Source organism: Protopterus annectens, chromosome 12.part0, assembly GCF_019279795.1.
Source record: "Protopterus annectens isolate FY-2018-M chromosome 12.part0, PAN1.0, whole genome shotgun sequence".
In the NCBI taxonomy this organism is placed as follows: domain Eukaryota; kingdom Metazoa; phylum Chordata; order Ceratodontiformes; family Protopteridae; genus Protopterus; species Protopterus annectens.
In genome coordinates this window covers 584,048,452-584,071,507 of record NC_056746.1, presented here as the reverse complement: position 1 = coordinate 584,071,507, position 23,056 = coordinate 584,048,452, and positions in this window count along the sequence as shown.

Here is a 23,056-nt window from a genome sequence, read left to right as displayed (position 1 = left end):
GATGTCAGCTGTTTCTATTGGTGCGGATGACAAAGAGTTACAGGATTTATTGCATGCTATTGAACAAGTGGGTAAACATACCCTGCATTGTAGTTTTGATTCTTTGGAAGCTTCTTGTAGGGCTGCGACAACTGGCGCAGTTATTAGAAGACATGCTTGGTTAAAGGAACAAAGCTTGCCAGATCAGGTTAAAGCCAATCTTTTGGATGCCCCTTTGCAACACGATGTTTTGTTTGGGGCCAAAGCTGAAGCGGTATTAAAGAAAATGGAGGACAAAGTCAAATCTATGCCTACGGTTAAGGATTTTCTACAGGTGCAACCTCCTAGATTTAGCAGGCACTGGCCAGCTAAACCTTGGTCCTTTCCGAGCTCGGACAGGCCTCAGAGAAGCAGATTAAGGCATTACAGAGGTAGGGGACAGGCACTAACCCTTTTTAGGAATAGGCAGTGGCCTGCCCCCTCTCCCAAAGGTGGTGAAGATAAGTCTCAACCCTACTGGAAATAGTCTTTATGACCCTCCCTTTCTGGTTCCAGGGGCTCATCTCCTGGAAGCACCTTTGGGAGGAAAGATTTCTCTTTTTTATCAAAATTTGGGCCGCATAACCCGGGACAAAAGGGTTCTGGACATAGTCTCAAGAGGTTACAGATTTCATTTCCACACCTTGCCAAGATCGAACGGTTGGCCAGATATGCCGAATCATCAGTGGGCAGAGGCACAACTGCAGGTTCAGTCCCTCTTAGCTATGAGGGCTATAGAATTGGTACCAAATTTAGAAATAGGGCAAGGTTTTTATTCAAGACTTTTCCTGGTTCCCAGGAAGGAAAATTTGTGGAGACCAATCCTGGACCTTTCTGTACTAAACATCTTCCTAGATGTACCAAAATTCAAGATGCTCACTCTGCAGCAGCTGCTGCCTATGTTGGGCAAGAATGCTTGGATGGTGACTCTGGACTTACAGGAAGCTTACCTGCATATTCCTATAAGGCGAGTGTGCAGAAGGTATCTGAGATTCAAAGTGGGCTCGAAGCATTACCAGTTCTCTGTGCTGCTCTTTGGCTTGTCTACTGCACCCAGGGTCTTTACAAAGTGCCTGGCACCTGTAATGGCATTTTGCAGACAGAAGGGAATTCACATATACCCTTATCTGGATGACTGTCTTATTCAAGTGGACAACAAAGACACTACTTCAGCATCTAGCTTTTGTGCAGCATCTTCTACAGTACCTCGGATTCACAGTGAATCTAAAGAAGTCAAATCTGGTGCTCACACAACAGATTACTTTCCTGAGTGCTCTTCTGAGTACTACAACCCAGATGGCTTCCTTGACACCAGACAAAAAAGCGCAACTGGCCTCTTCTTTCCAACACCTGGCTTCAGTGAAACAGCTGACTGCAAGAAAGGTTCTGCAGGCTTTAGGTTACATGGCTTCCTGCATTCTCCTAATACCATATGCAAGACTGCATATGACGAAACTACAGTGGTACCTCAAGAGTGTGTGGTCTCAGCATTACCACAGTTTGGAAACAGTGATCACGATTTTGACTTGTCTACAGCAAGAGTTTCTTTGGTGGGCTGAAGCCTGTCTCCAGAACAAGGGGAGGCCTTTTTGTCCTCCACCAACCATCCAAGTTCCGACAATGGATGCTTCAGATTATGCTTGGGGAGCCCACATACACGGGAGATGTCTTCAGGGTGTTTGGACAAAGGAGCAAAGTCACCTGCACATAAATTTGAAGGAGATGCGCGCTGTACAGAATGCTCTGATAGCCTTCAGGGACTTTCTTCTACCAGGGCAATTGTTGATAAATACAGACAACACTACAGCGATGTGGTACATAAACAAGCAGGGGGGCTCTTGCTCTTATCCCCTGTGCAGGTTAGCCATGGCTCTGTGGTACACTGCACTGACCTACAGAGTCCACTTACAGGCACAATTCCTGCCAGGAAAAGACAACACTCTGGAAGACACATTAAGCAGGACACTTTTGGATCCACACGAATGGATGTTGGATGTTCGGATATTCAGGATGATAGTACAGGCATGGGGATGTCCGGACATAGATCTTTTTTGCATCCCCTCAGAATCATCAACTTCCAACATTCTGCACCAGGACCTACCACAAACTAGCATGGCAAGTGGATGCCCTCTCATTCAATTGGAAACACCTCTCAGTATATGCTTTTCCTCCTTTTCCTCTTCTACCTCGGGTACTTCTGAAGATAAAACAGGACAGACCACAAATGATTTTACCAGCTCCCAATTGGCCTCGACAATTCTGGTATTCCACTCTGATGAACCTGGTTCAGGAGCCTCCCTGGATTCTGCCTCAAATCCCTCATCTACTGTCTCAATGGGGTGGCTGGATCCTGCACAGTCATGTCAAAACTCTGAATCTAGCTGCCTGGCAGATCCAGGGTCTGTAAACACCAATACTCTTTACAAACAGGTAATGGATGTAATCCTTGAAGCTAGATGGCCCAGCACTAGGAAATCTTATGCAGGTAAATGGAAAAGATTTTGCTCCTGGAATCAGATCCAAGGTGGTGATTCTACTGTTCTGACCATTCCTCTGATTTTAAAGAATCTGGCAGAGTTGTTACATATGGGCCTATCTTTTTCATCTATAAAGCTTCATGCTTCTGCTATTTCTGCACATTATGATACGGATCCTCCAATTTTTTTCTCATCCATTACTTAAACAATTTCTTAGAGGGGCTAAGAATGTTCGGCCCCCTATAAGAGCACCTGTTCCCACTTGGGATCTTAACTATGTTTTGGAAAAATTAACCTTGTCTCCTTTTGAACGTGCAGCTTCCATGGATTTAAAATTTTTGTCTTGGAAAACTGCTTTTCTTTTAGCTATAATCTCTGCTAGAAGAATTTCGGAATTGCAAGCACTCATGGCTGTGGAACCCTTCATTATTTTTCATCAGGACAGGGTTTCCCTAAGGACTAATCCCACCTTTATGCCTAAGGTGGTTTCGGCAGTGGCCTTGAATCAGACTATTCATTTGCCTACTTTTTATCCTAATCCTCACAGTGAGGAAGAAAGTCTTTTGCACTCTGGACATGCACAGGCAGCTTTGTTTTTACCTGGACAGGACCAAGATATTCAGGAAATCTGACCAAGTGTTTGTCGCTTATGCTCCTACTGTTCTAGGAAAGCAATCACTAAGCAAACTATTTCTAAGTGGATTGCCCACTGCATCAAGTTCTGTTACTCTTTTCATGGCAATCCAGTTCCTGTTAATATTAGGACTCATTCTACCCGGGCTACTGCTACTTCAGCAGCCTTTCTTTGTGGGGTTCCTACCAAGGATATTTTAGAGGCTGCTACTTGGAGTTCTGTACATACTTTTTCTAAGCATTACAACCTCACTCTCTATTCTAAATCTAGGGCTGGTTTTGCTTCTGCAGTTTTGCAAAGTTTTGTGGCCGCTCCTTCTGTTTCTCCTCCAGCCACCCTTTCTTAGCTTTGGGACTCAACCCTACAGTCATGACTGCAACAGTGAACCAGGAAGGACATAGTACAGTAGTATACTCTTACCATAAATGTAGATGTTCGAGTGTGTTCACTGTTGCAGTCTGAGTTACCCTCCCTCCTACCCCCTCTTTTGTTTTTTCTTTGAGTATTGTCTGTAATGAGGTATTTTGGCTGCTGAGGTTTTGGGCAACTGACATCTGGGGCAAGAAAAACTGGGGTAATGGCATCGGCTGAGGTCTTTATACTTCCTGGTGCATTGACATCAGGATAAAAGCGACCTCAGCTGACGCCCAATCCGGACTTTGGGATTCTGGCCGATCGAGGGCTGCTGCTGGCAGGAAGAACCTTACAGTCATGACTGCAACAGTGAACACACTCGAACATCTACATTTATGGTAAGAGTACACAACTGTACTTTATTTCTTACCAGAAAAACAAAAAACAGAATCGCCTTCTGTTTCACAGCTCACTTTTTGCTGGACAAACTTTTGTATTTCCTTCTTAGCATGCACTTTATCAAAAACTTATTTTGTCCCTCCAGGGAAGAATACTTTAAAGATGGCTGGATACAGTAGTTTGAATCTCACACCCTTGTCTTGACATTCCCTGATTAGAATTAATTCACTCATCTTCTGCCTGCTGTACAGTGAGTAATCATTCTCCACAAATACTCTGCTGTCTCCCACTTTAAATATTTTTTCCTTCTCCCACAGTTTTGTCAAAATCAATGCCTTCTGCTGGTAGGATTGCATCTTTACTATTAAAGGCCTAGGTTGCTTTCTTATAGCTAGGTTTGGAATATACACACAATGTGCCCTTTCAACTAACAACTCCTGCTGTGGAATACCAATCCAGTTGCTTATTTGTGCTTTCATAAAATTAATACAGTTTGTTCCTTCCAGCTTCTATGGTATAGCTGAAAATCTCAGGTTTCCCTAAGTGCGCTGTCCTCTAATTCTATTATTTTTGAAGCATCTCTTCCTGAGCAGTCTCATATTCAGCCAGGCTTTTCTTCATTTTGACCTCAGCTTTTTGCAGCTTTATGATCTCATCTGAAAATCTTATTAAACCTTTTTCCATTTTCCCAGACTTTTGTTGTTTGTGTTGATATACTCCATCAGTGTTTTGTTTAGTTAAACCAGGTCTGTATGGAGTTGCCTTATATCTTACTCCAGGTTATTAGACGTTATGTCTGAAGTTTGCATTGCTTTTTTGCTGAACAGCTGCAGAACTTTCCCCAGTCGGTGTTTCTTCCTCACTTTTTGTAGCTGTTTTTTTTCCACTTCTGTATCATTCCTGGCATCCAGGCAGTGCACTTACTAGCCAGTGATTGAAATTTATCCATAAACACAAGTCTACTGGCCTTCTCTGCTGAGTTTTTGTTTTCAGATTGGGAGAGCTAGAAACAACCTGTTACTCAGTGTGCAGCCATCTTGGAAGTTCTTGCCCTAACTGTTTCAATTTTATGTTAACACTTCTGTGCTACATTTATTTATTTGCTTGAATTTGTCACAGTTTTTCAGAATACACTTGCTAATGAAACTCCATCTGTTTGTTACTGTACTGCTGTTAGTTTTTTAAATTATATTCTGATATTTTCTAACCTCCTCTGATACTGCAAAAACTATTTCGAGTGAGTCTGCCAAAAAATGTCTAAGTTTTGCAAAGTTTGTATGTGTTGTGAACTTTTCTCAAGGTTAGTGAATTATTTCTAAAGGTTCCTGATATTTCAGGAATTCTTACTTCTGTTGTAAAGCATTTGTTACTGCACTTGAGTTCAAAGCCAGTTTGTTTTACATTGGATGGGTTCTTTTGCACTCTGGTGGGAGCAGAGCACTAAATTCAACCTTTCCAAAGTGGCAAGTACTGGTCGATAGTTTATTGTGTTTTTAACTGATTGGCCTGAGGGTTTAACTTTGTAAAAGACTTTCTTCCCGCTCGTATAAAAGAATTTCATTTTTGTGTTATTGTGCTCATTTATTCAGAGCTTCCATGTGCCTGTCTAGGACACCTGTGACTACAAGAGTTGGACTGCTTTGAAAATCATCTGGCTCATAGAGCTGATAGAAGTATATTTTTTGCACTTGTTTAGTTTCTGTGATATTTAACACTTCTGTGCTGCATTTATTTATTTGATTGATTATTCACTGTTTTTCAGCCTGCACTAGTTAAAAAAACTCCTGTTCATTACTGTACTGCTCTTAGGTTCTTTTAACATTATTCTGATATTTCCTAATCTCCTCTGATACTGCAAAAGTTGTTCTGATTGAGTCAGCCAAAACATTTCTAATTTTTGCCAAGTTTTTGTGTGTTGTGAACATTTCTCTGGGTTGGTGAACTTATTTTCAAGGATTTCTGCTATTACAAAATTCTTACTACTGTTATAAAGCAGTTGTTACTGCACTTGTGCTCAAAGCCAGTTTATTTTACATTGGAAGGTTTCTTTTGCACATTGGTGGGAGCAGGCAGCTCAATTCAACTCATGCAACTGAGAACTACTGGTTGATACCTTATAGTCCTTTCATTTGATTGGCCTGAGGTTCTAACTTATAAAAGCCCTTTGTAAGGCTAGTATAAAAGAATTACATTTTTATATGATTGTACTCATTTATTCAGAGCATCCATGTGCCTGGCTTGGACACCTCTGAGTGCAAGACTTGTTTTTGGTTCTAAAATCATCTGGGCTACAAAGCTGATATAAGCATATTTTTGTACTTGCTCTAACTGTTTCAGTGATATTTCACACTTCTCTGCATTTAATTATTTGGTTGAATTTATCACTGGTTTTCATCTTGCAATTGTTAAATAAACTCCATTTGTTACTGTACTGCTGTAAGGTTTTTTTAACAATATTGTGATATTTCCTAACCTCCTCTGATAATGCAAAAGTTGCTCTGACTGAGTCTGCCAAAATATTTCTAAGTTTTACAAACTTTTTCTGTGTTGTGAACATTTCTCAGAGTTAGGTAACTTATTTCCAAGGATTCCTGATATTGCAAGAATTTTATTTATTTGCAGGTTGTTAACCAGGAAAGTCCATTGGGCCTAAAAGAGCCCTTTTTCAATGGAGGCCTGGGGAGGAAAGCTCCAGATATTGCCTACAGTAAGAAGACAAATAAGGAGGTGTTATAGTGGGAAAAATGGTATGGAGGAGGTAAGGAGAGTGTAGCAGGTGTTAGATTTAGATTAGTGAGGAAATCTAGAAGGGGTGGGGGTGAGGTGGGTAAAGTTAGGAAGGGAGAGAGCAGGAGCATTCCCATTTAGATGAGAGATAGGAATGAATGAAAGTCTTAAAATTAGAGTGGTTCTGGGTAATTCAGATGTGGCGTGGGAGTGTTCCATTTGCATGCTAGGGAGAATGACAGTAGGAGTTGCCCAGTGGGTCTATATTATGTTGTCAAAAGACGTGTTCAGTGAACCCATCTTCATTGAGACAAAAACAGCAAACAAAAGAATCACTGAATGGCCACTTCAGCAATTTTTTCCCAGCTTAAAAACACTTGGCTGTCATCAGGGATTTGCCATTTTTCCCACTGTAGTGTGATTTTGGAGTTGGTATATTTAGTTAGGGGGTGTGGGGGATGCAGGCCCCATGTCAGGGGGTGTGAGGGATGAGGCCCCCCACTTTGTAGGGTTTGTATGTTTGTGTTGTGCTTCTTCAGCTTAGAGATGTTTTCCCTAGGGAAAAAAATCGCTGAAGTGGCTATTCAGCAATTCCTATGTTCACTGTTTATTTGTCAATGAAGACGTGTTCGCTGAACACATCTTTCGACAACATAGTATAGACCCATTGCCCAGGTGTACATGAGGATTTGTATACTTCAAGGACATTCTGATTTTTGGATCTGAGTGATCTATCAGGTATATGCAGGGAGAGTATGGAGGAGAGGGAGGGGAAGTTAGTGGGCCTGAATACAAGATTATGGACAGTTGAGAGTTGACTGTAATAGAGATAGTTGGGGAGTTCTAGACAATTCAAGAAGTGTAGGGCATCACAGTGGTGAGAGTAGGACTTAGAGCCAGTAGCAAACTTAGAAATTTCATTATAACAGGATTCAGGTTTTGTCTTTAGGGATGATTGCAGGTTAGTTAGGAGAGGAGCACCATACATAAGAGAGGGAAGGAGGTAAGTGACAGCAAGGGTAAACTTGGTTGAGGGGGTGAGGTAACGGTTATGTTGATAGAGCATACCAAACTTCTGGTGAGTTTTCTTGATATTAGTATGTATGTGGATGTCAAACTTTCATTGTTCATCTATAAAGACACCTAGTAACTTGGTATGGGGGACAATTTCGATGGGAGTTTTGTTTTGGTTGACTATAGTGAAGGATTTTTTGTCTATTTTGGTGTTTCTTGATGGAGTAAATAACATGATTTTGGTTTTGGCTGCATTGCGAGCTAGGTGATTGTTTAGAATCCAAGTTTCAGTACTAGAGAAGGTGCCCTGAGTTATTTCCATGGGTTTGGGGAGTGATGTGGCAGAACAGATCAGAATTTTTACTTCTGTTGTAAAGCATTTGTTACTGCACCTGAGAACAATGCCAGTTTGTTTTACATTGGAAGGGTTCTTTTGCACTCTGTTGGGAGCAGAGCAGGGCACTAAATTCAACCCATCCAAAGTGGCAACTACTAGTCGACAGATTATTGTGCTTTTATCTGATTGGCCCAAGGGTTTAACTTTGTAAAAGTCTTTCATCCCGCTAATATAAAAGAATTCTGTTTTTGTGTTATTGTGCTCATTTATTCAGAGCTTCCATGTGCCTGGCTTGGACACCTGTGACTGCAAGACTTGGACTGCTTTGAAAATTATCTGGCTTATAGAGCTGATGTAAGTATATTCTTTGCATTTGCTCTAACTGTTTCTGTGATATTTAACACTTCTGTGCTGAATTTCTTTATTTAGTTGAATTAGTCATTGTTTTTCAGCCTGCACTAGTTGAAGAAACTCCATCGTTTGTTACTGTAAAACATTTGTTACTGCACTTGAGCTCAAAGCCAGGTTGTTTTACATTCAAATGTTTTTTTTTGCACTCTGGTAGGAGCAGACAGCGACATTCAACCCATGCATTTGAGAACTACTGGTTAATACTTTACTGTGCATTGATTTGATTGGCCTGAGGATTTAACTTATAAAACCCTTTTGTAATGCTCGTATAAAAGAATTATACTTTTGTGCGATTGTGCTCATTTATTCAGAGCTTCCATGTGCCTGCCTTGGACACCTCTGACTGCAAGACTTGGATTGCTTCTAAACTCATCCGGCCTACAAAGCTGATATAAGAGGTCTATATTACAAGAATGAAAGTGCATATGTGTGACTACATAAAAGTCAACACATAATGCATGAAACCTAAAAATAGCAAATGGCCACGTAAGCAAATTTTTCCCTAGGGAAAAACTTTAGCGGCCATTCACTAAAAACAATTATTTTACATCATAAACAGATGGGGGGGTGAAGCCCCAACACCCCCCCTAACTAAATATACCAACTCTGAGATCACAATATACGGAAGGAAAGGGTAACTCCATGAAATTGGCCAACCATCTCCTTGCCCTATGACATATTCATCTAATCGCTTAAATGCAATTCGATAAATATGTGTCGGTGTTTCCGTATTCGCTTAGAAGCATTTTTGTGCTTCTAATATAGACCCGATATAAGTATATTTTTTGCACTTGCTCTAACTGTTTCATTGATATTTAAGTCATTCACTCCAATGGAATTCAGAACGTTTGCATTGAAACTTCCAATAGGAGAAGCCTAATTCTTTTGACAGAATCAAATTATGTCCTCACATTTCAAACAAATGTTGGTATCTCTGAAACCATAGCAGTCACTAAAGAAGTATAAATTGCAGCCTCTTCAGGACACACTACTTTTATAGTGGCAGAATTCTTTAGGTTCTAGGTCTTAAATCAAATTTTATAAGTCACACTGAACACAGTGACTATTATATTTGTAATATTTTATAAACAACTTGCAATATCTCAGCAAACACTCAAGTTAGACACATACTGTTAGCAGTATTTTATTCATCTAACTGGGCGCTTTCATATCAGGCTAAGGAGTTCTGTCTGTGTTACTTGTTGATGAGATTTTTTTATTTATTTATTTTATTTTTATTTTTATTTTACATTTGATGACCGGGAAAGTCCGAATGGACACAGGTCCATTTTCAGCGGAGGCCCGGGGAGAAAAGCTCCACATGAAACAATGCTATAAATACATTTTATAAAATATATAACTGTACTCTTAAGGCATACAAATATACATATTAGAACATATTTAACATTTCTTCATAGACGTATAAATCAATACCATCAGACTAAAACATTGTTTGGTAATTATGAGTATTCAGATGTTAGAAACTTAGAGGTGATCTTCATCAGAATCCTTGCAACACAGTGATGTAGTGGATTAGCCTGAGGAGTCACATGGGCACAGCCAATTTTTTAAAATAGTGGGTTTTGAGTAGTGTCTTAAATAGTGAAGCAGAGCTGGTAGAAGTAATGTGATTTGGGAGTGAGTTCCAGATTTTTTCTATTGTACAGCAAAAGAGAGTTTTACCCGCTTCATTTTTATGTTTGATGGCATTAATGAGATTTTGGTCTGTTGATCTTAAGGCTCACATGGTAGTGTAGGGCTGTATTAGATCCTGTAGTGCTGGAGTTTTGTCAGGGAGGTAGTACAGTTTGTAGGCTGGGAAGAGTCGAGCAGTAAGAAGTAGTTGGGGTAACTCAAGCCAGTTGAGTTGTTTGAGGGAAAGACATTGATGGGATCTATTAGAGGCACCTGTAGCAAAGTTGGCAATCTTGTTATGGCAAGATGCCATTTTGTTTTCTTCACTGTGGTGAATATTAGTCAGGATTGGGGAGTCATATAGTAGGGTTGATAATAGGTGAGTTCTTGCAATAGTGGCTTTGGTATAATTGGTCGTGAATTGCTTGTTCCTATACAGGAGACCAAGCTTTTTGTTTACTTTTTTGATCGTTTGGGCTATGTGTACTCTTAGGAGTTTAGCATGTGTTGTTGGGGTGATTGAGCTATTATCGTTGGAGTTTGTGGTGAAATCATTATTTAGTGCAGGAAATCTACCAGGACTGAAGAGAATTAGTTTTTTTTGGGGGGGTTGAGTATAAGTTTAATGCTAGAAAACCATGCTTCAGCCAGAGTAAAGTTATTCTGTGTTATTATTTAAAGTTTGCTTAAGGTTGGGGTGGCACATATGATAGTAGTGTCATCTGCATATTGCACTATAGAGGCAGAGGGAGAGGATGCAGCTATCTGATTTGTAAATATGGAGAATAGTAAAGGACCAAGTATGGAACCTTGAAGGACTCCTATGGATACAAGTAGAAGGGAGGATAGTTGGTCCTGCCAAAGCACTGCTTGTTTTCAGCCAGATAAATAGCTGTTGAACTATAATATGGTGAAGGAGGTTATGTTAAGGGTAGATAGAGTTTTGAGAAGCATGCTGTGGTTGACCATATCAAAGGCTTTAGATAAGTCTAAGAATACAGAGGATACGAAAAGTCCGTTGTTGACTATGTTGGTATATGACAGTAGTGCTGTTGTGGTACTATGGGAGGGTCGAAAGCCATGTTGAGATGTTGATATAAGGTTATTTTTAGGAGGTATTGCATTAGTTGTGAATGTACTACTCTTTCTAGTATTTTTGATAAAGGTGATAAAATTGCGATTGGGCGGTAGTTGGTGAGTGCAAGGGAGTTGCCGCCTTTGTGAAGTGGAATAATATGAGATATTTTCCACAGGTTAGTACTTTGCATTCAGATATGGATCTATTTATGAGGATAGACACAGGGTAGAATATGATTTCAGCTGATAGTTGAAGGAAATCAGTGGGAAATTTGTCAGCAGATATAAGGTAGGTTTTAGTTTTTTGAAGAATTTAGTAATAAGTTGTGTAGGTGTTGGAGACAAGGAGAAGCTAGAGGGAGTCTGTTGTGTAGTAGGGTTAACCTGTGTTGGAGAAGGTGCGGAGCTGGTGGTGCTATTTTGGGTGTTAGAGTTAGGACTGTTTCAGTAAAGAATTTGTTGAATTGTGTGGGGGTGTCCTCTTTGTCGATTGGTACTATGGGTGTGGGAGTGCCAGTTTTCCCTGGGTGCAGTAATTTATTTATTGAGGCCCAGAATTTTTGAGGGTTGTGAGCATGTTTTTCTTGTAAGGTTTTGTAGTATTTAGTTTTATCAAGTTTTATAAGTTGTTTGGTCTTGTTCCAGAGTGCTAAGTAGTTTTGTTTTGAGGTAGTGGATTTAAGTTTATGATATTGAGCCCAGGCTCTGTCTCTGTCCTTCATTATGGATTTAGTTTCTTTTGTTAACCAAGGGGCATAGTTTGTCTTAACTCTGATGGTTCAGCTGGTGCATGATGGTTTAGGATTTTGAGAAAGGTTGAGTTAAAGTAATCTACTGCTTCATCTAGGGGTAGGTGTTTTAGGGGAGACCAGTTACAGTATTTTAGTTCATTGTTTAGGTCCTTGGCTTTGAAGTTCTTTTTGTTGTGAACTATTCTAAGGATGGATTGGTTACTATGGTGGGATTTATTCCTAATAAGGTAGGTTGGTGATCGCTCAAACTGTCTGGTAGGCAGCCTGATTGGTGTGCTAAGGTGAGGTCTGACAGAAGTATCCAATCTAAGATGGAGTGATGTTTGGATTTCTTATCAATTCTCGTGGGGGTATCAAAGATTTGGGTAAACCCATAAAGATTAATATGGGTAGAGGGATTGTATTGGGGACAGTCGGACCAGTCAATATTAAAATCTCATAAGAGTTTGGCCTCTTGTGGGTGGGAGATAGATATCCAGTGTAAAAGGTTCTGAGATGTAGGCACCTGCTATCACTATCCCCCGGATTCACTAATCCTCCATGTAAGACTTAATAAGTCTTACTCAGAGGCTGCAGTTGAATGGTTTGACGTCAGTGTGCCATGAATATGCATGAAGGCACGCTGACTCAACCATAAGTCTTACACGGACCGTGTAAGAAAGCAGGGGGCGTGTCTGACTGTCGAGCAGTCTAAATGTCCACGCCCTGCAAGTGTTTTAAAATGAAACAAAGCACACACAGGCTCAAATGTCCCTGCACCCAACACCACACTCCCTGATATTGTAAACCCCTATCACAGTTCTAAAATGCAAAACATTAAATATATTTTTTTAAATCCGCAAAATAGCTGCCTGTATTTGCGCGTGTGTGCGCGGGTGTGCCCATTGCTTACCTAGAGTTAGCAATTCTGACATGGAAGAGCATAAGAAAGAAAGTTAATGCAAATCACACCAAATAGCAATAGCGTAATAGTACAGTGTTCGCACAAAGAAGAGGCATTCACGGTTCGAGTCTCACCACTCCCCTTCGTATTTATTTTTGAAATCAGTATATGAAATAATACCTGACAAATATGTTTAAACATTACCAAAAAGCAGTGACATGGACAATGTATCAGTGAACAAAATAAATATGTTAAAGGATCCTGATATAAAATTGCCTGCAGTTAAACAGCGCTTCACCCAGCGCAATAGAGTTGCCCGTAGTTGAATAGCGCTTTACCTAACTCGATACAGTTGCCCATTGTTTCATGGTGCTTTACCCAGTGCAATAGAGTTGTCCATAGTTCAATGGTGCTTTACCCAGCGCAATAGAGTTGCCCATAGTTCAATGGCACTTTACCCATCTGTGTGCGCGGACGTGTGCACCGTGCCAACCAGAGCACCATAGGGCACCGAGGAGCAACGTAGAGCAAAGTTGCTTAAATGCAGCCACACCCCCTAGCCTGTCTGGATAGTATGAAAATAAAATTAATGACAAGATTCGAACCCAGGACTCTGTGCATCAGAAGCAATGTACAGCACCACTAAGCCATGACAACATAGGGGAAACAGCCACTATTAACAGTCATATATGTACGAATGGTAGTTTAAGCATTACTAAGCAGGTCTGCAGTCAGCCGAGAATTTTACAAAATGGCCAATCATAAAAAAGTGCGGGAAATGCAGCATATTTAAGCCCCACAGGCAGGAATACATGCCATAACTGATTGTAGCTCACATCTGCAGTTAGAATGTCTGGTGTCGGAGAGGGAACATGCTTCCGAGCGCAATGTTGGGGCATCGAGGAGTCCAAATACATGGTTTGGCTCCTTGTCCACCATCACGAGTCAAGACTCCTGCAGGGCCAGTTCCAAGGGACGGAGTACAAGGCAGAGGCTTGGAACCAGTTAGCTCATGACCTCACCAGTGATACAGGCGTTCCTCGGACTGGTGAGCAGGTCCGTCACGACCATGCAGACCTGAAGAGATGAAAGCAGAACCGCCTGAACCAATGGATACAGGAGACCCGTGGGATGCGGGATGCCCTACAACTGAGTATGTAGCCATGGAATGCGGCATGTAAGAATTGATAATGGAGTATTTATAATGGATAGGTATGTCTCAATATCCCTTCATTTACTTTACAGCTGCAGGTGACCATGCTATGAATCAGCAAGCCTATGCTGATAGGCTGTTAAGGCTGCGCCACCAGGCAGGTTAGTGATTATTCTGCATGTATTGTTATATAAAATATGGGAGAGAGTATGAAAGAAAGTGTTGTAGTCCAATAATACAGCCATAAAATTGCCTGAATAAGTCCTCTGCATCTACTTTCAGATAAAAATGTCAGAGAGACAGAAAATTAGTGTAGAAACCCATTAAGAAAGGTAACATATGTCTGGAGTAATATCTCTGCAGTCACTGTTATATAAAATAAGTGAGTGAGCCTGAAAAAAGATTGTTCTAACCTATTAATAAAGGTATTATATGTCTTGAACATGTCTGCCATATACACCGTTAAAACAAATAAAGGAGTGAGCCTGTGGAAAAGTGTGTAATATCATTAATAAAGGTCTAAAACCCAGATTGTGTCTGTGTCACAGAGTCTGAAATGTTGTTGTACCCTTGCAGTATACAAACAGTACTGTTTGAAAAGGTGCTGGCAACCCAGAGTTGTGCAGTCCCATATAAAGTGGGTGATGGAAGTACTAGTAGCTGTGAAACATATATACAATCCACAACAGGCAGTTACTGGCTGGCATGAATATATAAACATGGCACACGTGTAGCATGCTATTTTCTCCCCAGAAATGTGAGTGTGTGTCAAGAAATGCAGACTTCTGTACAAATCGAAGTGAAAATGTTATGTGAAAACATCCCAGATATGTAGATAAAGAAATATAAATGCAATCAAGAAATATGTAGCAGTAACATCTGCATCCTAGACAGTTAGTGTGTCAGATATAGGTCAGGCATATATTGAACTAGCCAAACCCAGTACATAACCTAATGTATGGTGGCAAGTGTAATAATACAGGTAGGGGATATACACTTGCAGTCACTAGGAATGTAGTGTAGACTAAAAGGTCATTATAAGATGTTAACGGAGGTTTTTTATACACCCTACTGTATGTGCATAAACCATGCAATTCCACACCTCAGTGGGTATGTGTAATCCTAAATATTTGTTGGGACATATGTCCTATTGTTCTATAAATATTTGCATTCACGTAGATGCATGTGCCCTGTTTAAACACCACAATCATGGTGGCCTGTTGCTACCAAACATCCCTGCATGCTGTTGGAATAATGTTGGTGTGTTGGGTTAATGGGAATATTATTGCATGCTGTTACAACTAATCTGGAATGCTGTTTTGCTTATGTTGTAATTAAACACATCTACTCACAGAACGTATGGGAAGGCCGGTCTCAGCGGACCCACCTGTCCCTCCTCAGCCGGTGAGTGCACCTGACCGGGCTCACCTCCTCCGTTGGTCCTGTGCCACCTTCGGTTGGAAGCGCTGCAGGGGATGGGGCTCGTCCCTCCATGCAAGCGTGGGCGGAGAAGGGCCACCTGTCAACCTTCGAAGGGTCCAGGCTGTGGTGCGTAGGGAGTTCCAGCGTTCAGTCGCTGATCCCCTATGCCAGCTTGAGGCGAGAGTGGCACATCTCACGGGTGAGCCTGCCCATCCTACGCAGCCCCCAGCACAGCCACCCTTGGGGCTGTGAAGGTTCAGTGGTGACTGCCCATGGGTGGGGATCTCAGTTCCACTGTTGCCATCTGTGGGCTCATGGGCTTGCGATTTCCAAACATCCGACCCCGTCAATTGTGTTCACCCACCCCATGTGTCATACACCACCCCTGTATGCATTTTGTCTGTCTTGTCTGTTTGCCTTCCCAACCTACCTCCTTGGATATACCTACTTCCTCTACCTCATTTCCCACTCTCACCTGAAAAAAAAAAAGGGCAATCTATATCCACAAAAAAATTACGCCCCATACATAGCTGCCCATTTCGCACACGTCCATCGGACAAACATGTAAGCTGATAATTATAATTGGCAATACAACATACTTTGTTGTCCTCACCCCTCTCCCAGTGGTGGAAGGTTTCAAATTGCACTCCAAATTTATTGCATATGCACAGCTGTTGCTGTTAAAGAAATGGGCAGCTATGAACCTTCCCTACACCCGTCCTGCAGAGCCTGAGCTTGTTTACCTACTGTGTGTCCCTCTTTGTGCCCCCTTTTTCACCACTTTCTTATCTCCCCATTTTCTTTTCTTTTAAAGAAATTAGCGTGGGGGGTTAGCAGGAGTAAGCACTTTTAAGCAGTAGTTAGCAGGTTTGCACCACTGTGCACATGTGTACGCTTAGCTAAGCATCGCTAAGCATCGTGCAAACCCACGTAAACCCGCTTACAACTGCTTAAAAGTGCCTTAGTCACTCTATGGCAGGGCCCCTGTACTGCTCAGCAGCAAAATAAAATACCCCTGTCAGTCTCGAACCCCAGACTTGGACTCACAAGACTGCAGGAAGTACCACTAAGCCACAGCAGATACACAATAATGTGGTGCTGAAAAAAATATATCATGCATTACAATGAGTGAATGTAAAGGGTGAATAGGAATGGCACAACACAAATTTTGCTCTGTGGCCCTTGCATGACATGACTGTGAAAAGAGAACCAGCCATGCTTGTAGGGAATAATGTTACAGTATCACCTTACAAACCCCACACAGTATCAGAACAGGATAAACACTGGCATATTTGAATAGGTCAGAGGCCAGACCTCCCAACTGTCCCTGATTTGCAAACAAATGTTAGCTGTGCCCCTCTGACTCCCTGTAAAATGTACTAACAGTAGGCAGAAAGGTGGGGAATATCACTTAATGAAAAATGTCAATAAGTGAGAGTAGACACTGCTTGCACGTCAGAAAAGGTGTAGTAATACATATGCTGCGAATCCCCCAAAATCTCAACAGCAAAATATCTGAAATATATCACCCGTGTATCCCACTTATATGTACCTTCCCCTGAGGCTGTTCAAATATTTACCTGGAAGTGTCAGAAACACACAGGCATATCAGCTTGTCTGCTGTTACACACTCAGCAAATAGCTGTAGAATGAATTCCACAAGCATGCCCGTATGTAGGAGTACACCACAGAAATATCAAAGGATGTAGCCACGTACTGCTAGCAACCACCTGTGACAATGCCATTGTTCAGGTGCTGAAAAGACTGGTGTGGTGCACAATCAAAGGATACTAGGCTAACCTCTGTCTACCATCTGGATATGTCCACAGGTGGGAGCTACTGAGACAGACTACTAGCCTTCATAGACTAACAGGTACACAGCAACTCTGCATGTTCAGCAAGATAAACAGCACACGATAATAAATCATGCTGTCCGCAGTTCTGCACCCCTACCGAAAAGTACCATATACCTGTGTAGTCAGGCACACCCACGGGTGTAGGTAGGCATACACATTACTGACATATGTCCAGTTGTCCTGAGCAGACTGTGCTAATGTCAACACAAACAAACCACAAACTGTTCAGAAGTGAGTAACGTACTAATGACAGTATAGCAGTTCACAAACATGTGCCTGATATTCATAATTGGTAGTACAACATACTTAGTTGTCCTCACCCCTCTCTCAGGGGTGTAAGGTTTCAAATTTTACTCCTAATGTATTGCATATGTACAGCTGTTGCTGGTAAAGAAATGGGCAGCTATGGACCTTCCCCACACCCATCCTGTACATCCCGAGCTGGTTTCCCTACTGTCTTCCCCTATTTGTGCACCCTTTATCACCACATTTCTATCTCCCCATTTACTTTACTGTGAAAGAAATGAGAGCAGGGTTTAGCAAGAGTAAGCACTTGTAAACAGTAGTAAGCGGGTTTGCACCAGTGTACGCATGTGTGCGCTCAGCTAAGCGTCGCTAAGCGTCGCGCAAACCCGCTTACAACTGCTTAAAATTGCCTTAGTCACTGTGTATGACAGGGTCCTTGTACTGCTCAGCAGCAAAATAAAATACCCTTGTCAGTCTCGAACCCCACACCTTGGACTCACCAGTCTGCATGAAGTACCACTAAGCCACAGCAGATATACAATAACTTGGTGCTGTAAGAAATATATCATGCATTACAATGAGTGAATGTAAAGGGAAAATAGGAAAGCCATAGGAACACATTGCAATAACTACAGCTGTATGCCAGTTAATTCTCTAATTCAAAAATAAAGTATATACTCCCATCTATCCAGTGTTAGTACTAGGAGGTGTGAGTAAACTTACACACTGAGAAGAGTGCACTGGAAGAAGCAACAGTCAGGTTTCAGCACAACATGCATATCACTGGCTACAAACCTAGCTTCAGATATGAGACATATACCAACCTTCTGACTGAGACAACAGTGTCCACAGCAAACAAGCATGGGCCCCACCTTGCACAACTGAAAGGGATATGCCTACCTAACCTAGCATTTTATAGCAGTGTCCTGCAATCACAGTGAGTACTGCAATTACCACACAGCAGGCTGCATGCAATTACTAAATGGTAGGCACCAATTGGTGCAGAGGCTATCACATGCACATGTGTAGATACCTAGTAAAGCAGCCTGTACTTGCTATTCACACATGCAATAATATCATTGCACCAACTGAGAGAGAGAGAGAGAGAGAGAGACAGACAGACAGAGACAGACAGACAGATGGAGACAAATAGGCTGTAAGAGACAGACACTGAAAAGAAAGACCAACACAAAGAGGAAACCAAACCCAAAAAAAAAAAAAAAAGTAACAGCTACAACAGACGGAGGTGAGGAATACAAAGGTAAGGTATGTACCAGATACGTATTTGCTGGCATTCGAATGATGTGTCTGAAGGGTACTCTACATACTGTGAATCATCCATATGTGGCAGCAGTCTGTATCTATATGTATATGCACATGTGCATAGGGCAAGGGACATGCTGCAACTGTTAGTGAAGGCTGGGCATATATATGTCGTTGAAGGTTGATATGTGCACAAATGTATGTAGGTTGTAGTGTGTGGCATTGCAGACAGCAAGCAGTGCCGGTATTTGTCATGTGATGGTTAAACGCTGTGGGACTGAGCTACAGGCAGTGAGGCCTGCTACAGTTATACGGCCTGAGGACAGCAAAATGCATTCTGCACAACATTGTGCAATATTATTACATAACCGTATGTCTCACAACTGTTGCATAATTGACATGCCCACCATGAAAGTGGGCAGTATATGTGCCTATATGTGCATCTAAATGTACAGCAATTGATGTATACACTACTGCCCTTCTTTCCTTCACAGATAGTAGCAACAAACACCACAATCTAAACAAACTCTCTTCTGCCCTATTTATTGACCTGTCTAAAGCTTTTGACATGGTAAATCACCAAATTTTCATCCCAATACTAAAATCCCTGTCACTTGATACATCCTCCATAAAATGGTTCCAGTCTTACCTTGACAAAAGACAACAGGCTGTACTATGGCACAAGTCTCTCTCTACTCACTTGCCAGTCAACCTTGGTGTCCCTCAAGGATCCATCCTTGGACCTCTACTTTTTTCCATATTCATCAATGACCTTCACCTTGCCATCCCCCAAGCCACATGCATACAATATGCAGATGACTCTACACTGATATGCTCAGCCCCCTGCTCTTCTGAACTTCTCTACCTTACCCAACAAGTCTTTAACACAGTTGAGCAATGGTTCACACATAGATGCCTTCTCTTAAACCCCAAAAAGACTAAACTCCTCCTTTTCTCTCCCACAAAAAAATCCCCCCCATTGGATTTCTCAGTTAACTCTACCAATAAAACTATTATATCCCCTGAACCTACCACCAAACTATTAGGAGTCACCATTGACAATAATCTAAACTTTGATATCCATATAAACAGTACTATAAAAACTGTCAACAAAAAGCTAGGCTCTCTATATAGGATAAAATAATTTCTCCTACCTTCAGCTCGAACCACAATAGCACACACTCATCTAATCTCTCCTCTTCTATATGCCTCACCTATTTTTACTAAGCTGTCTAAAAATAATCTCAGCAAACTGGAAATGTCCTACAATAACATCACCAGATTTGCAACAGGTAACCCATTTATAACCCATCACTGCCTTAATTTAAAACAGCTAGGATGGCTTGAACTACAAAATCTAATTAAATACCATCAACTAACTATAGCTCACAAAACCCTTTACACACCTTCCAAAACACCTATTCTTTCCACACTAATCACTCCCTATAAAAACCTAGAATCCTTAAGGTCTTCTCAGAAACTTCTAGCACATACTACTAAAACAAACAACAAGGCTGGTGACTCACTTTTTTCTAATATAGTTGGAAAAGCCTGGAATCTCCTACCAAATGAACTCTCCACACTTCCCTCACTTTCCTGTTTCAAAAACAATCTGAAAGTGCATCTTAAAACTCACTGGTGATGCCCATGCTCTAAACCTGACTAGATCAAGTGTCACTAAATACTCTGGTCTTCCCATCCCATCTACTCATCTAAAGAAACTTCTTCCTCATAAAACTAGTTCTACTAACTATCTCTAGAACACCTAATCTATATTACTTTAATTTGCTATGACTGTATTCTACACTGTAAATTTTGGTAATTGGCACTGTAAATAGAATTTATTTGTCTTCTATATCCGTAGATAGAATTGTGTTAAATTCATGGTCTTACCTAGGAGCTTATTTCCCCTGGCCTCTACTGAAAATGGACATGTATCCAGTTAGACTAGCCCGGTAAACAAATGTAAAATAAAAAATAAAAAATAAATAAATGTGTGTATATATATATATATATGGATATATATATATATATATACGTGTGTGTGTGTGTGTGTGTGTGTGTGTGTGTGTGTGTATATATATATATATATATATATATATATATATATGGATATATATATATATGGACATATATATATATATATATATATACACATATATATATATATCTATATATATATACATATATATATATATATATATATATATATATATATATATATATATATATACATACATATATATATATATATATATATATATATATATATATATATATGGATATATATGGATATATATATATATATATATATATATATATATATATATATATATATATATATATATATATATATATATATATATATATATATATATATATATATATATATATAGAGAGAGAGAGAGGGAGACACGGGGTCATACGTACTGCAACAGGTGCCTGTTGACCAAGGCATGGATTGAATACCAGTGTTGGTACTCAGTGCCATACCCCATTCCAAAACACTTTACCCAGTAACTACCACATAGGTGGTAGCCTGCCTAACACTGAAGGTGTCAGAAGAGAACATGGGACACAGGTGGACAGTAGCCTCCCCTTTTATAATCACAGTGCCACACTAGTCTTGTAATCTGTCTACGTGGTACTTGTCATCACAAAAGGTGTGTCATCTAGGGAAATATTGGCAGTGATCCCCTCTACTCATCGCAATGCCCCATGTGGTATGTTCCTCACATGACAACTACAGCAAGTGGAAAGGCCACAGACATACCTCACAAAGAGTAATACTGCCCTCAAACACATGCCCTATGCAGACTGACTCACAAAACCACAGCTAGAGTGCATTGCATACTGCCCACCCAGAGGTTACCTCTGCCAGACATACAGAGGTATGTCACACCCATAGAAGTCGGCCAACCACCATGTCAACACCTCACAATCCCTCCGGGCTACATGACCTAGGGCCCTATTCCTCGCCACCTCACTAAACAGCACATGCTGGAGGTACAGGTTCCTATCCACAAATATGCCATACTCTGGACTAAACCACCCAGCATTAACAAACAAGGCTCCTCATTAGCAGATGTCATACATACCCCTGATGATTGTTTGGGAGATAGGTAATATGCCCTGGGAGTCACCTCTGTGTATCCAGTTGACAGGAGCATGTGAAATGACATTGCATGTGTGTCAAAGGCCAGGGTAGCATATGGCTAGGCTGCTCTAGGCCCTAGGGCCAATAGCGTATTACCTACCTATGACACAATGCACACACACATGTACTCAGTGCAATACCTGCTATGTAAGGTGGAATGAGTGTGACAGTGAATGTGTGCAAGGTCTGTAAAGGTGTGATAGCTTAGTGTGAGGTTGTTTCTCTCATGGTAGTTTGTGTCCTAGGTGTGAGGCCAGAGAAAGATGTGTCAGCTATTGGGATGCAGACATAGTAGGATGGCATATGTTGTGACGTAGTTCCTTGTGTACGACTGTGGTGTCCCATTATAGGCTGAAGCAATACATGTATGCTCAGTAAGTGGTACCGCTGGTGAATACAACTCACATATGAACTGTTGTACTACCTGAAGCTGTAGGCCTAAACAGCACAGTATGGTGTATGTTCACATTCCCTGGTAACACTGTCTTGTGTGTTTTCTGTAGTCTGCACAGATTACATACCTCAGGCATAGGTATCTGTACGTAGGGGCACACAGTACTGTAAGGTACACAGGTAATGCTCATCTGTGTCAGCATACATTTGTGTGTTGTATGTATGTCTGATGTGTGTGTAATGATGCATGTACCATGCCCGCAAACACATGTGTGTTACAGGGTATGTGTGTGTATCTAGCAACATGTATACTCTGTTATGGCAGTATGCCAACTATATTAACAACCGTGCACATATGTTAGATAGGGTATGGCATCAACGACTAGGGTGGTTTACTGGTAATACTGTAAATGTACTTTACATTCATTGCATTGGATGACATATTTCTTCATGCATTAGCTTGATATATACTGTGGCGAGGTTGTGCATTGTATCCCAAACAGTGTGCTGAGTACTGGTATATACTGGTTTGTTATATGGAGTGTGGCAGGCACTGTCAGCCAGTTGTGGGCTGAGCACTGATATGTGGTATTGAACATGTGTATCCTCGGACAAACAGATGCTATATATGGCAGTTAAGTGATATCTGTACTTAATAATGTTAAGTGTTCCACATGACTGGTTCACACATATTTTGTTTAATTGTCTTCCAGGGCTATGGCTCATCAACGCAATCCATCCTATACAGCTGCAGAGGAACAGGAAATACATAACAGCCTGGTGTAGCACTATACACTGTTGTTTTCCAGGGCCAGCCAGCACCAAAGCGGAAACATAGGCCCTAACCA